The sequence below is a fragment of the Bombina bombina genome, chromosome 2 (assembly GCF_027579735.1).
Source record: "Bombina bombina isolate aBomBom1 chromosome 2, aBomBom1.pri, whole genome shotgun sequence".
Classification (NCBI taxonomy): Eukaryota; Metazoa; Chordata; class Amphibia; order Anura; family Bombinatoridae; genus Bombina; species Bombina bombina.
The window spans coordinates 857,071,200-857,087,193 of NC_069500.1; the positions used below are offsets into that span (position 1 = coordinate 857,071,200).

The 15,994-nt window shown below is 40.3% G+C and overlaps 1 non-coding gene and 9 pseudogenes across 1 annotated transcript; all 10 read right to left on the reverse strand.

Annotated features, from left to right (window-relative positions):
- Window positions 1-3,652: 3,652 nt before the first annotated feature.
- LOC128650779 (5S ribosomal RNA) lies at window positions 3,653-3,771 on the reverse strand. The gene has a single exon (XR_008401037.1). It is a non-coding gene; the product is annotated as a 5S ribosomal RNA (ribosomal RNA).
- Window positions 3,772-4,125: 354 nt separating this feature from the next.
- On the reverse strand, window positions 4,126-4,244 carry LOC128650938 (uncharacterized; annotated as a pseudogene).
- A 346-nt stretch (window positions 4,245-4,590) lies between these two features.
- Window positions 4,591-4,709, reverse strand: LOC128650854 (uncharacterized; annotated as a pseudogene).
- A 356-nt stretch (window positions 4,710-5,065) lies between these two features.
- LOC128651012 (uncharacterized) lies at window positions 5,066-5,184 on the reverse strand (annotated as a pseudogene).
- Window positions 5,185-6,154: 970 nt separating this feature from the next.
- On the reverse strand, window positions 6,155-6,273 carry LOC128650865 (uncharacterized; annotated as a pseudogene).
- A 365-nt stretch (window positions 6,274-6,638) lies between these two features.
- Window positions 6,639-6,757, reverse strand: LOC128650983 (uncharacterized; annotated as a pseudogene).
- Window positions 6,758-12,383: 5,626 nt separating this feature from the next.
- LOC128651117 (uncharacterized) lies at window positions 12,384-12,502 on the reverse strand (annotated as a pseudogene).
- Window positions 12,503-13,311: 809 nt separating this feature from the next.
- On the reverse strand, window positions 13,312-13,430 carry LOC128650946 (uncharacterized; annotated as a pseudogene).
- A 355-nt stretch (window positions 13,431-13,785) lies between these two features.
- Window positions 13,786-13,904, reverse strand: LOC128651021 (uncharacterized; annotated as a pseudogene).
- An 845-nt stretch (window positions 13,905-14,749) lies between these two features.
- On the reverse strand, window positions 14,750-14,868 carry LOC128650847 (uncharacterized; annotated as a pseudogene).
- Window positions 14,869-15,994: the final 1,126 nt, after the last annotated feature.

The window sequence follows — 15,994 nt, forward strand, 5'->3', positions numbered from 1 at the left end:
AGCTCTCACCATATGAACTGTTGTTTGGTAGGCCACCTCCTTTGTATAGTGCCAACACTTTACACCTGCCTGACCTTGCGGTGGGTGATGTACAATTAACTGCCTATCTTTTGCAATTGCAAAAGCAATTACATTCTCTCCACAGACATGCCTCTCTCTCTCTCAGCCCTTGCCATTGGATGTGACTGCACACTCCAGGTGACTCCATTTTGGTCTAGACTTATCAAAAGAAGCCACTGCAGCCTCTCTGGAAAGGTCCTTACTGGTTTTGCTGACTACTCCAACAACTATTAAAGTTGCCAAGGTCGACTCTTGGATCCACTACTCCAGGTGTAAAAGATACAGCCCAGAAAAAGAAGCAGCCTACAATGTAGCAAAGAAAGAAGAAGCTGGGGCAGCCAAGGCCTCTGAAGAAGGGGTAACCAAGACCCCTGACGACGAGTGATTAATTCAGACCCTTCTTGGTTTGAAACTCAGACTAACCAGAAATAGTAAAATCTCTCTATCTGAATGAGTGAAACTTAAAGATTTGTCTTCCTTACTCTTATTTTCATTGTCTCACTCCTCTGTTATCTTGAGTAACATCCCTCAATATGTCTCCTTTGTTTTGTGTCACACTTTTGACCATGCTCTCTTACTCTATTTCCCAATTTGTGTCTTCTGTTCAGTGTGTTTGTCCTAACCCTTTACTAAATACTCTTGTTCTGGTAACCTTGTATCTGTGGCAGTTTTCCTCCTACTACTAGCTGCCCTCAACAAGTAATTATACTCAAAGTTCGTATTTAAAGGTCCTAAGGGGTTTGTTATCCAGTTTATTTGCATAGCCCCACTAGTGAATGTGGTTTGAAAATTATGAAGTGGGTAGCTGAGAAACTAAAGTCACCCCTTCTTGCTTGATGTTCCCATGTAACTACCTCTGCCACAACCCCTATTTACCCCCATGATTCTTTCCCCCATAATGATAATTTACCTAATGCCCAATTGTCCACAGAGAACTATTCTTTAGGTGAATGGGGACTAAACTCACATGTTGTCCTACTCCGAACTATAGCCAATCACACCGAGGGCAATTGTTATATTTGTGCTCGCATTCCCACTCATCATAAGGGGGGTATTCCTCTTATGGGTATTAATGTTGATTTGTTTACATTTGATTTGTCTACTTTTATTCCTCCAGGTACACCATTGTTCAACCTATCAGGTAATTTTATCTCTATGGGAGGCACCTCATATGGTACTATCTGCAGGGAAATTGGCCAAGGTAAGGTGCGGTTGGGTGCCTCCCTATGTGAGTATGTAATCTCCAGTAATGGCACTCATTTCCAGCTGGTAAATTCCTCTGGTATGATCCTAACTGTGAATCATAATCTCACTGCACTTTTTTGTTTCCTCCAGGGCCCCAATTGTACTTTTGTTTCCCCATCCCTTGTACAATCTTTCCTCAGCAGACCACCCCCTGGGTTGTATTGGATATGTGGACAGACAGCGGTGTCAGTCTTCCCTGGTAACTATACAGCCATCTGCTTCCTGGGTGTGGTAACCCCAGCCATCCGTGTTGTCCCCACGCTGCCCTTGGGCCCAATTCGCAATAAACGTGAATCTGGAAGCTTGCTGCCCCCCCTTGTCCAACAGTATGCTGGAGATTCAACTGGTCGAGCTATCCTCCCGGCCGTTGGTGTCTACCTGAATCATCAGGACATCATCATGTTATCTGTGATACTACAGACCTTCATGAATGAGAGTGCAGGAGTTGTTCAGAGTGTGGCCCAAGAGTTGAAGCAGCTTAGACAACTAGCATTGCAGAATAGGATGGCCCTTGATTACCTCCTGGCTTCCCAAGGAGGGGAGGGGAGGGGGGGTGTAGTCTTGTGAGCAAAGAATGTTGTACCTATGTTACGGATCAATCACTTAATTTGAATCACCATCTCACAGTTATTAGGTCCCTATCCCAGGATGTCCAAGATGTGATTGATGACAAATTTAGCCTTGGAGGTATTTTTAACCATCTCTTTGATTGGCTACCTAATTTGGGATGGTTACACTCCCTTTTTCTGTATGGCATTGTTATTATAGTATGCCTTATCCTGATGTGTTGCTGTATACAATGTGTACATGGTCTAATCTCTACATGCAAGAATGTTTCCACTGTATCTCATTCTTCTCCCAAATACTTGTTTCCCTCTATCCGTTTTGAATCTCTCCACCATGTTGAGATCTCTCTTGACCCTGATTTCTTCTGAGTTCACCTACTTCTCTCCTACTCTATGTCTCTTTTGACCTCTTTATCTTACAATGTTATTACCTACCCACCAGCTGTGCCCTAAAATTCCCTGTCTTTTCCCTATGCAGGATGCACTACGTCCCTAGGATCGTCTAGAATTTTCCTACATTGGGAAACTGGCCACGGAGAGACCATGGACCATCATCTACCTTGATGGCCACCCCGGTCGTAGCCTGTATAACCTACTCCTTTTTCCCTCCCTGGTGGTTTCTATTTCTTCATTGTCTTTCTGTATTATTTTATTTTGCTTTCATATTGCATTACCTTATACTTACACTCTCTATATTTCCTTCACAGGTGCGGAATTCCTTCACCTCCCAAACATGCCATGATACTGCCTGACAACCCACTATTCACCATCAACTCTACAAGAATGATGGGGATTGTTAATTGTTGTTAATGAATCTGGGAGGGGATGTTTCTGCACTATGTCATGCCACACACACATATACAACATAGGAATGTTTAGGTAGTTGTCAACTCCACCCGATGGCGACTAGCGTCCTGGAATAGCGGAAGAGTCTCCTACCTAACAACTTAACTCCTACCTTGTTTTTGCTTACCCTCTTGTAGTCCTGTGAACCATCTTGGACAGGAGCACCCATGTACTAATAGCATTGTGATGGTCAAACCGCCATGAGTCGCATTTACTTTTTGTGATCGCGGCACTTTGACGTTTGCGATCAAAGGGGGGAATGTTATGAGCTGCTTATTCTATTTTCATTATTTTATATGTTAAACCAAACTTTTCCTTTTCTTTTACTGAACTCTTCTCTGAAACTGCAGATATATTACTTCTGTATTTTCCAATAAGTGATGTATCTTTAACAACTTACTTTTAGCCTAATATCAGTACATCTTAAAGTTATGGCTTCTCCCATACATTGTTTTCTAAATATCTGAAACTCAAGGTAAATCCAAGGCTTCTCTGTACAGTATCAACTTCTAAATCCAATTAGCCAACTAGCCTCTGGTCACATTCCAAGAAAACATATCTCCCAAATTTTAACATAGAGGACCTGTTTTTTTTTCCCTTTCCTAGTAACCACTAATTGTGAGATTTATTGGCCAATCATTATCAGCCAATTAGCTCTCTGCTTTGTAAGTTACTGTAATAGTATAAAAATGCATGTATATGAAAATGTGTTAGTCTTGCGTTGCTGTGTTTTTGTGCTGGGACACTGTTGCAACAGTGTAATAAAGATTACCTCTCCTGAGGTGTGCCCTTGTTTGATAAATATCTGGTCTGGACCTCTTTATTACTGCACCTGAGACGAGCTCACTCATGACACAAGCTACAGTTGTTTCAATGAATATTGCTACTATCAGTAAATATGACACATGCTTCACTGCTTTAAAAATGAAAAAAAAAGCCTACTGCACCTGGTGTTCCCAGGCGGTCTCCCATCCAGGTACTGACCAGAGCTTGCCCTGCTTAACTTCCGAGATCAGACAGGATCGGGTGCATTCAAGGCAGTGTGGCAGTAGACAATTAGCGCTTCTTCTCAACGCTTTTTGTTCTTGCTCATGCTGTCATTCACAGTCTGTAAAAAATTGAAGAGTTAGAACGGGGTTAAAATTTAAATGACAAATATATAAATAAATTAATAAATAAATAGTGCCAGTACAGGCCCAGAATCACTTGCTGACCCATGACAAAATGTATACATAGATAGAGAGTTTCCTGCCCCTCTTTCTGCCTGTCTGTGTTTACAAAAGATAATTATCTTTAAGACAATGGACATCTCATTTTTAGTAATTGCAAGCTACAGTTGTTTCAATGAATATTGCTACTTTCAGTAAATATGACGCATGCTTCACTGCTTTAAAAATGAAAAAAAAAAAGCATACCGCACCTGGTGTTCCCAGGCGGTCTCCCATTCAGGTACTGACCAGGCCTTGTCCTGCTTATCTTCCGAGATCAGACAGGATTGGGTGCATTCAAGGCAGTGTGGCGGTAGACGCTTAGCACTTCATCCCAACACTTTTTGTTCTTGCTCATGCAGTCATTCACAGTCTGTAAAAAATTGAAGAGTTAAAACGGGGTTAAAATTTAGATGGCAAATATATAAATAAATTAATAAATAGTGCAGTACAGGCCCAGAATTACTTGCTGACCCATGACAAAAAGTATACATAGATGCAGAGTTTCCTGCCCCTCTTTCTGCCTGTCTGTGTTTACAAAAGATAATTATCTTTAATACAATGGACATCTAATTTTTAGTAATTGCAAGTTACAGTTGTTTCAATGAATATTGCTACTATCAGTAAATATGACGCATGCTTCACTGCTTTAAAAATGAAAAAAAAGCCTAACTCACCTGGTGTTCCCAGGCGGCCTCCCATCCAGGTACTGACCAGGCCTGGCCCTGCTTAACTTCCAAGATCAGATGGGATCGGGTGCATTCAAGGTAGTGTGGCAGTAGACACTTAGCACTTCTTCTCAACGCTTGTTGTTCTTGTTCATGCTGTCATTCACGGTCTGTGAAAAATTGAAGAGCTAAAACAGGGTTAAAATTTAGATGGCAAATATATAAATAAATTAATAAATAGTGCCAGTACAGGCCCAGAATCACTTGCTGACCTATGTCAAAAAGTATACATATATAAAGAAATTCCTGCCCCTCTTTCTGCCTGCCTGCCTGCCTGTCTTTACAAAAGATAATTATCTTTAATACAATGGACATCTAATTTTTAGTAATTGCAAGCTACAGTTGTTTCAATGAATCTTGCTACTATCAGTAAATATGACGCATGCTTCACTGCTTTAAAAATGAAAAAAAAAGCCTACCGCACCTGGTGTTCCCAGGCAGTCTCCCGTCCAGGTACTGACCAGGCCTGGCCCAGCTTAAATTCCAAGATCAGACAGGATCGGGTGCATTCAAGGCAGTGTGGAGGTAGACACTTAGTGCTTCTTTCCAACTCTTTTTGTTCTTGCTCATGCTGTCATTCACAGTCTGTAAAAAATTGAAGAGTTAAAACGGGGTTAAAATTTAGATGGAAAATATATAAATAAATTAATAAATAGTGCCAGTACAGGCCCAGAATCACTTGCTGACCCATGACAAAAAGTATACGCAGATAAAGAGTTTCCTGCTCCTCTTTCTGCCTGCCTGCCTGTCTGTCTGTCTTTACAAAAGATAATTATCTTTAATACAATGGACAGCTAATTTTTAGTAATTGCAAGATACATTTGTTTCAATAAATATTGCTAGTATCAGTAAATATGACGCATGCTTCACTGCTTTAAAAATAAAAAAAAGTCTACCGCACCTGGTGTTACCAGGCGGTCTCACATCCACCTGGATGTGAGACCGACCTGGTAACACCAGGTGCGTTGGGAAGAAGCGATAAGTGTCTATCTCCACACTGTTTTGAATGCACCCGATCCCGTCTGATCTCGGAAGTTAAGCAGGGCCAGGCCTGGTCAGTACCTACTGACCAGGCCTGGCCCTGCTTAACTTCCGAGATCAGACGGGATCAGGTGCATTCAAGACAGTGTGGAGATAGACACTTATCGCTTCTTCCCAACGCTTTTTGTTCTTGCTCATGCTGTCTTTCACAGTCTGTAAAAAATTGAAGCATTAAAACGGGGTTAAAATTAAGATGGCAATTATATAAATAAATTAATAAATAGTGCCAGCACAGGCCCAGAATCACTTGCTGACCCATGACAAAAGGTATACACAGATAAAGAGTTTCCTGCCCCTTTTTCTGACTGCCTGTCTGTCTGTCTGTCTTTACAAAAGATAATTATCTTTAATACAATGGACATCTAATTTTTAGTAATTGCAAGCTACAGTTGTTTCAATGAATATTGCTACTATCAGTAAATATGAGGCATGCTTCACTGCTTTAAAAAAAAAAAAAAAAAGCCTACCTCACCTGGTGTTCCCAGGCGGTCTCCCATTCAGGTACTGACCAGGCCTGGCCCTGCGTAATTTCCGAGATCAGATGGGATCGGGTGCATTCAAGGGAGTTTGGAGCTAGACACTTAGCGCTTCTTCCCAACGCTTTTTGTTCTTGCTCATTGTTCTTGCTCATGCTGTCATTCACAGTCTGTAAAAAATTGAAGAGTTAAAACAGGGTTAAAATTTAGATGGCAAATATATAAATAAATTAATAAATAGTGCCAGTACAGGCCCAGAATCACTTGCTGACCCATAACAAAAAGTATACATAGATAAAGAGTTTCCTGCCCCTCTTTCTGCCTGTCTATCTGTCTTTACAAAAGATAATTATCTTTAATACAATGGACATCTATGTTTTTGTAATTGCAAGCTACAGTTGTTTCAATGAATATTGCTACTATCAGTAAATATGAAGCATGCTTCACTGCTTTAAAAATGAAAAAAAAAGCCAACCGCACCTGGTGTTCCAAGGCGGTCTCACATACAGGTACTGACCAGGCCTGGCCCTGCTTAACTTCCAAGATTAGACGGGATCGGGTGCATTCAAGGAAGTGTGGCGGTAGACACTTAGCACTTCATCCCAACACTTTTTGTTCTTACTCATGCTGTCATTCACCGTCTGTATTAAATTGAAGAATTAAAACGGGGTTAAAATTTAGATGGCAAATATATAAATAAATTAATAAATAGTGCCAGTACAGGCCCAGAATCACTTGCTGACCCATGACAAAAAGTATACATAGATACAGAGTTTCCTACCCCTCTTTCTGCCTGCCTGTCTGTATTTACAAAAACATAATTTATGTAAGAACTTACCTGATAAATTCATTTCTTTCATATTAGCAAGAGTCCATGAGCTAGTGACGTATGGGATATACATTCCTACCAGGAGGGGCAAAGTTTCCCAAACCTTAAAATGCCTATAAATACACCCCTCACAACACCCACAATTCAGTTTACCGAATAGCCAAGAAGTGGGGTGATAAGAAAAAAGTGCGAAAGCATATAAAATAAGGAATTGGAATAATTGTGCTTTATACAAAAAAATCATAACCACCACAAAAAAGGGCGGGCCTCATGGACTCTTGCTAATATGAAAGAAATGAATTTATCAGGTAAGTTCTTACATAAATTATGTTTTCTTTCATGTAATTAGCAAGAGTCCATGAGCTAGTGACGTATGGGATAATGACTACCCAAGATGTGGATCTTTCCACACAAGAGTCACTAGAGAGGGAGGGATAAAATAAAGACAGCCAATTCCTGCTGAAAATAATCCACACCCAAAATAAAGTTTAATGAAAAAACATAAGCAGAAGATTCAAACTGAAACCGCTGCCTGAAGTACTTTTCTACCAAAAACTGCTTCAGAAGAAGAAAATACAACAAAATGGTAGAATTTGGTAAAAGTATGCAAAAGAGGACCAAGTTGCCGCTTTGCAAATCTGATCAACCGAAGCTTCATTCCTAAACGCCCAGGAAGTAGAAACTGACCTAGTAGAATGAGCTGTAATCCTATGAGGCGGAGTCTTACCCGACTCAACATAGGCAAGATGAAATAAAGATTTCAACCAAGATGCCAAAGAAATGGCAGAAGTTTTCTGGCCTTTCTAAAACCGGAAAAGATAACAAATAAACTAGAAGTCTTGTGGAAAGACTTAGTAGCTTCAACATAATATTTCAAAGCTCTAATAACATCCAAAGAATGCAACGATTTCTCCTTAGAATTCTTAGGATTAGGACATAATGAAGGAACCACAATGTCTCTACTAATGTTGTTGGAATTCACAACTTAGGTAAAAATTCAAAAGAAGTTCGCAACACTGCCTTATCCTGATGAAAAATCAGAAAAGGAGACTCACAAGAAAGAGCAGATAATTCAGAAACTCTTCTGGCAGAAGAGATGGCCAAAAGGAACAAAACTTTCCAAGAAAGTAATTTAATATCCAATGAATGCATAGGTTCAAATGGAGGAGCTTGAAGAGCCCCCAGAACCAAATTCAAACTCCAAGGAGGAGAAATTGAATGAATATCAGGAAGAATAGCAATCTTTCTGTGAAAAAGAACAGAAAGAGCAGAGATTTGACCTTCAAGGAACTTGCGGACAAACCCTTATCTAAACCATCCTGAAGAAACTGTAATATTCTCGGTATTCTAAAAGAATGCCAAGAAAAATGATGAGAAAGACACCAAGAAATAAAAGTCTTCCAGACTCTATAATATATCTCTCTGGATACAGATTTATGAGCCTGTAACATAGTATTAATCACAGAGTCAGAGAAACCTCTTTGACGAAGAATCAAGCGTTCAATCTCCATACCTTAAAATTAAGGATTTCAGATCCTGATGGAAAAAAGGACCTTGAGACAAAAGGTCTGGTCTTAACGGAAGAGTCCACGGTTGGCAAGAGGCCATCCGGACAAGATCCGCATACCAAAACCTGTGAGGCCATGCCGGAGCTACCGGCAGAACAAACGAGCATTCCTTCAGAATCTTGGAGAATACTCTTGGAAGAAGAACTAGAGGCGGAAAGATATAGGCAGGATGATACTTCCAAGGAAGTGATAATGCATCCACTGCCTCCGCCTGAGGATCCCGGGATCTGGACAGATACCTGGGAAGTTTCTTGTCTAGATGAGAAGCCATCAGATCTATTTCTGGAAGTTCCCACATTTGAACAATCTGAAGAGATACCTCTGGGTGAAGAGACCATTCGCCCGGATGCAACGTTTGGCGACTGAGATAATCCGCTTTCCAATTGTCCATACCTGGGATATGAACCGCAGAGATTAGACAGGAGCTGGATTCCGCCCAAACCAAAATTCGAGATACTTCTTTCATAGCCAGAGGACTGTAAGTCCCTCCTTGATGATTGATGTATGCCACAGTTGTGACATTGTCTATCTGAAAACAAATGAACAACTCTCTCTTCAGAAGAGGCCAAGACTGAAGAGCTCTGAAAATTGCACGGAGTTCCAAAATATTGATCGGAAATCTCACCTCCTGAGATTCCCAAACCCCTTGTGCCGTCAGATACCCCCACACAGCTCCCCAACCTGTAAGACTTGCATCTGTTGAGATTATAGTCCAGGTCGGAAGAACAAAGAAGCCCCCTGAACTAAACGATGGTGATCTGTCCACCATGTCAGAGAGTGTCGTAAAATCGGTTTAAAGATATTAATTGAGATATCTTAGAGCAATCCCTGCACCATTGGTTCAGCATACAGAGCTGAAGAGGTCGCATGTGAAAACGAGCAAAGGAGATCGCATCTGATGCGGCAGTCCTAAGACCCAACATTTCCATGCATAAGGCTACCAAAGGGAATGATTGTGACTGAAGGTTTTGAAAAGCTGATATCAATGTTAAACTTCTCTTGTCTGACAAGGACAGAGTCATAGATACTGAATTTATCTAGAAACCTAAAAAGGTTACCCTTGTCTGAGGAATCAATGAACTGATTGGTAAATTGATCCTCCAACCATGAACTTGAAGAAACAACACAAGTCGATTCGTATGAGATTCTTCGAAAATGAGAAGACTGAGCAAGTACCAAGATATCGTCCAAATAAGGAAATACCAAAACCCTATTCTCTGATTACAGAAAGAAGGGCACCGAGAACCTTTGAAAAAAATTCTTGGAACTGAGGCTAGGCCAAACGGTAGAGCCACAAAACTGGTAATGCTTGTCTAAAAAGAGAATCTCAGACACTAAAAGTGATCTGGATGAATCGGAATATGCAGATACACATCCTGTAAATCTATTGTAGACATATAATGCCCTTGCTAAACAAAAGGCAGGATAGTCCTACAGTAACCATCTTGAATGTTGGTATCCTAACATAACGATTCAATAATGATAGATCCGGAACTGGTCTGAAGGAATTGACCTTCTTTGGTACAATGAAGAGATAAAATAAAACCCCAGCCCCTGTTCCAGAACTGGAACTGGCATAAATACTCCAGCCAACTCTAGATCTGAAACACATTTCAGAAATGCTGAGCCTTTGCTGTGTTAACTGGGACACGGGAAAGAAAAGAATCTCTTAGCAGGAGGCCTTAACTTGAAGCCAATTCTGTACCTTTCTGAAACAATGTTTCTGAAACCAGAGATTAAGAACGGAATTGATCCAAATTTCTTTGAAGAAAACGTAATCTGCCCAATACCAGCTGAGCTGGAATAAGGGCCGCACCTTCATAGGTACTTAGGAGCTGGCTATAGGTTTCTATAAGGCTTGGATATATTCCAAACTGGAAATAGTTTCCAAACTGATACCGCTCCTGAGGATGAAGGATCAGGCTTTTGTTCCTTGTTGTGAGGAAAGGAACGAAAATGATTATTTACCCTGGAAAGAAAGGGAAAGCAAAGTTGACTTAGAAGACATGTCAGCATTTCAAGTTTAATCCATAAAGCTTTTCTAGCTAAAATAGCTAGAGACATATACCTGACATCAACTTTAATGATATCAAAAGATGGTATCACCAATAAAATTATTAGCATGTTATAGAATAATAATAATGCTATAAAATTATGATCTGTTACTTGTTGCGCTAAAGCTTCCAACCAAAAAGTTGAAGCTGCAGCAACATCCGCTAAAAATATAGCAGGTCTAAGAACGAATAAATTCCACCTTGAACAAATACAAAGATTTATCAGCATCAACCTCTGAGACAGAAACCTCTGAACCAGAAGAACCATTATCAGTATCAGAATGATGATGTTCATTTAAAAATTCATCTGAAAAAAGAGAAGTTTTAAAAGACTTTTATGTATACTAGAAGGAGAAATAACAGACATAGCCTTCTTAATGGATTTAAAAAATAAAAATCTCTTATGTTATCAGGAACACTCTGAAAATTAGATGTTGACGGAACAGCAACAGGTAATGTAACAGTACTAAAGGAAATTTTATCTGCATTAATAAGTTTGACATGACATGCAATACAAATAACAGCTGGAGAAACAGATACCAAAAGTTTATAGCAGATACACTTAGCTTGGTAGCTCCAGCACTGTGCAGTGATTTTCCTGAAGTATCTTCTGACTCAGTTGCAACGTGGAACATCTTGCAATATGTAAAAGAAAAAAACAACATATAAAGCAAAATTGATCAAATTCCTTAAATGACAGTTTCAGGAATGGGAAAAAAATGCCAGTGAACAAGCTTCTAGCAACCAGAAGCAATAAATAAAGAGACTTAAATAATGTGGAGACAAAAATGACGCCCATATTTTTTAGCGCCAAAAAAGACGCCCACATTATTTGGCGCCTAAATGCTTTTGGCGCCAAAAATGACGCCACATCCGGAACGCCGACATTTTTGACGCAAAAAAAACGTCAAAAAATGACGCAACTTCCGGCGACACGTATGACGCCGGAAACAGTAAAAAAAATTTGCGCCAAAAAAGTCCGCGCCAAGAATGACGCAATAAAATGAAGCATTTTCTGCCCCCGCGAGCCTAACAGCCCACAGGGAAAAAGTCAAATTTTTTAAGGTAAGAAAAAATGATTGAAACAAATGCATTTATCCCAAATATGAAACTGACTGTCTGAAAAAATAAGGAATGTTGAACATTCTGAGTCAAGGCAAATAAATGTTTGAATACATATATTTAGAACTTTATAAATAAAGTGCCCAACCATAGCTTAGAGTGTCACAGAAAATAAGATTTACTTACCCCAGGACACTCATCTACATGTTTGTAGAAAGCCAAACCAGTACTGAAACGAGAATCAGCAGAGGTAATGGTATATATAAGAGTATATCGTCGATCTGAAAAGGGAGGTAAGAGATGAATCTCTATGACCGATAACAGAGAACCTATGAAATAGACCCCGTAGAAGGAGATCACTGCATTCAAATAGGCAATACTCTCCTCACATCCCTCTGACATTCACTGCACGCTGAGAGGAAAACCGGGCTCCAACTTGCTGCGGAGCGCATATCAACGTAGAATCTAGCACAAACTTACTTCACCACCTCCATTGGAGGCAAAGTTTGTAAAACTGAATTGTGGGTGTGGTGAGGGGTGTATTTATAGGCATTTTAAGGTTTGGGAAACTTTGCCCCTCCTGGTAGGAATGTATATCCCATACGTCACTAGCTCATGGACTCTTGCTAATTACATGAAAGAAAGATAATTAGTATCAGAAAATAAGATGCATGTTTCACTGCTTTAAAAATGAAAAAAAAGCCTACCTCACCTGGTGTTCCCAGGCTACCTCCCATCCAGGTACTGACCAGGCCTGGCCCTGCTTAACTTTCAAGATCAGGCGGGATGGGGTGCATTCAAGGCAGTGTAGCAGTAGACACATAGTGCTTCTTCCCAATGCTTTTTGTTCTTGCTCATGCTGTCATTCACAGTCTGTAAAAAATTGAAGAGTTAAAACGGGGTTAAAATTTAGATGGCAAATATATAAATAAATTAATAAATAGTGCCAGTATAGTTCCAGAATCACTTGCTGACCCATGACAAAAAGTATACACAGATAAAGAGTTTCCTGCCCCTCTTTCTGCCTGCCTGTCTTTACAAAAGATAATTATCTTTAATACAATGGACATCTAATTTTTAGTAATTGCAAGCTACAGTTGTTTCAAGGAATATTGCTACTATCAGTAAATATGAGGCATGCTTCACTGCTTTAAAAATGAAAAAAAAAGCCTACCTCACATGGTGTTCCCAGGCGGCCTCCGATCCAGGTACTGACCAGTCCTCGCCCTGCTTAACTACCGAGATCGGGTGCATTCAAGGCAGTGTGGCAATAGACACTTAGTGCTTCTTCCCAACGCTTTTTGTTCTTGCTCATGCTGTCATTCACAGTCTGTAAAAAATTGAAGCATTAAACCGGGGTTAAAATTTAGATGGCAAATATATAAATAAATTAATAAATAGTGCCAGTACAGGCCCAGAATCACTTGCTGAACCATGACAAAAAGTATACATAGATAAAGAGTTTCCTGCCCCTCTTTCTTCCTGTCTATCTGTCTTTACAAAAGATAATTATCTTTAATACAATGGACATCTATGTTTTTGTAATTGCAAGCTACAGTTGTTTCAATGAATATTGCTACTATCAGTAAATATGAAGCATGCTTCACTGCTTTAAAAATGAAAAAAAAAGCCAACCGCACCTGGTGTTCCCAGGCGGTCTCACATACAGGTACTGACCAGGCCTGGCCCTGCTTAACTTCCAAGATTAGACGGGATCGGGTGCATTCAAGGAAGTGTGGCGGTAGACACTTAGCACTTCATCCCAACACTTTTTGTTCTTGCTCATGCTGTCAGTCACCGTCTGTATTAAATTGAAGACTTTAAACGGGGTTAAAATTTAGATGGCAAATATATAAATAAATTAATAAATAGTGCCAGTACAGGCCCAGAATCACTTGCTGACCCATGACAAAAAGTATACATAGATACAGAGTTTCCTACCCCTCTTTCTGCCTGCCTGTCTGTCTGTATTTACAAAAGATAATTATCTTTAATACAATGGACATCTAATTTTTAGTAATTGCAAGCTACATTTGTTTCAATAAATATTGCTAGAATCAGAAAATAAGATGCATGTTTCACTGCTTTACAAATGAAAAAAAAGCCTACCTCACCTGGTGTTCCCAGGCCGCCTCCCATCCAGGTACTGACCAGGCCTGGCCCTGCTTAACTTTCAAGATCAGGCGGGATCGGGTGCATTCAAGGCAGTGTAGCAGTAGACACTTAGTGCTTCTTCCCAATGCTTTTTGTTCTTGCTCATGCTGTCATTCGCAGTCTGTAAAAAAATTGAAGAGTTAAAACGGGGTTAAAATTTAGATGGCAAATATATAAATAAATTAATAAATAGTGCCAGTATAGTTCCAGAATCACTTGCTGACCCATGACAAAAAGTATACACAGATAAAGAGTTTCCTGCCCCTCTTTCTGCCTGCCTGCCTGCCTGCCTGTCTGTCTTTACAAAAGATAATTATCTTTAATACAATGGACATCTAATTTTTATTAATTGCAAGCTACAGTTGTTTCAAAGAATATTGCTACTATCAGTAAATATGAGGCATGCTTCACTGCTTTAAAAATGAAAAAAAAAGCCTACCTCACATGGTGTTCCCAGGCGGCCTCCGATCCAGGTACTGACCAGTCCTCGCCCTGCTTAACTACCGAGATAAGACGGGATCGGGTGCATTCAAGGCAGTGTGGCAATAGACACTTAGTGCTTCTTCCCAACGCTTTTTGTTCTTGCTCATGCTGTCATTCACAGTCTGTAAAAAATCTAAGCATTAAACCGGGGTTAAAATTTAGATGGCAAATATATAAATAAATTAATAAATTAATAGTGCCAGTACAGGCCCAGAATCACTTGTTGACCCATGACAAAATGTATACATCGATACAGAGTTTCCTGCCCCTCTTTCTGCCTGCCTGTCTGTCTGTATTTACAAAAGATAATGATCTTTAATACAATGGACATCTAATTTTTAGTAATTGCAAGCTACATTTGTTTCAATAAATATTGCTAGTATCAGTAAATATGACGCATGCTTCACTGCTTTAAAAATGAAAAAAAAAAGCCTACTGCACCTGGTGTTCCCAGGCGGTCTCCCATCCAGGTACTGACCAGGCCTGGCTCTGCTTAACTTCCGAGATCAGATGGGATCAGGTGCATTCAAGCCATTGTGGCAGTAGACACTTAGTGCTTCTTCCCAACGCTTTTTGTTCTTGCTCATGCTGTCATTCAGTATGTAAAAAAATTGAAGAGTTAAAACGGGGTTAAAATTTAGATGGCAAATATATAAATAAATTAATAAATAAATAGTGCCAGTACAGGCCCAGAATCACTTGCTGACCCATGACAAAAAGTATACATAGATAAAGAGTTTCCTGCCCCTCTTTCTGCCTGCCTGTCTGTCTGTCTTTACAAAAGATAATTATCTTTAATACAATGGACATCTAATTTTTAGTAATTGCAAGCTACATTTGTTTCAATAAATATTGCTAGTATCAGTAAATATGACACATGCTTCACTGCTTTAAAAATTAAAAACAAAAGCCTACCACACCTGGTGTTGCCAGGCGGTCTCCCATCCAGGTACTGACCAGGCCTGGCCCTTCTTAACTTCCGAGATCAGACTGGATCGGGTGCATTATTATTATTATCGGTTATTTGTAGAGCGCCAACAGATTCTGCTGCGCTATAAACAAAGGGGGAGTACAACAAAACAATTATAGGGTAGAGGGCCCTGCCAAGAGTTGCACTTTTGTAGTCAGCTCTTAAGAAGGTGATCTACAAACAGCTGGACTCTTAGGCTTACATGCTAAGGGGGTTCAGGGGATTGCAGTGGAGGAGAGGAACTGGTATTAGGAAAGGTTAGCGTAGGTTGTATGCGTCCCTGAACAGTAGAGTCTTTAGGGAGCACTTGAAGCTTTAAAAACTAGAAGAGAGTCTTGTGGAGTGAGGCAGAGAGTTCCACAAGATGGGAGCCAGTCTGGAGAAGTCCTGTAAACGGGAGTGTGATGAGGTGACAAGAGAGGAGGAGAGTAGGAGGTCATGAGTAGAGCGAAGGGGACGGGAGGGAGAGTATCTGGAGACAAGGTCTGAGATGTAGGGGGGAGCAGTGCAGTTGAGGGCTTTTTATGTAAGAGTGAGAGTTTTGTGTTTGATCCTAGAGGCAAGAGGAAGCCAGTGAAGGGATTGGCAGAGAGGCGCAGCAGATGAAGAGTGACGTGTAAGGAAGATGAGTCTGGCAGAGGCATTCATTATGGATTGTAAAGGAGCTAGGCGGCAGGTGGGGAGACCAGAGAGGACAGAGTTGC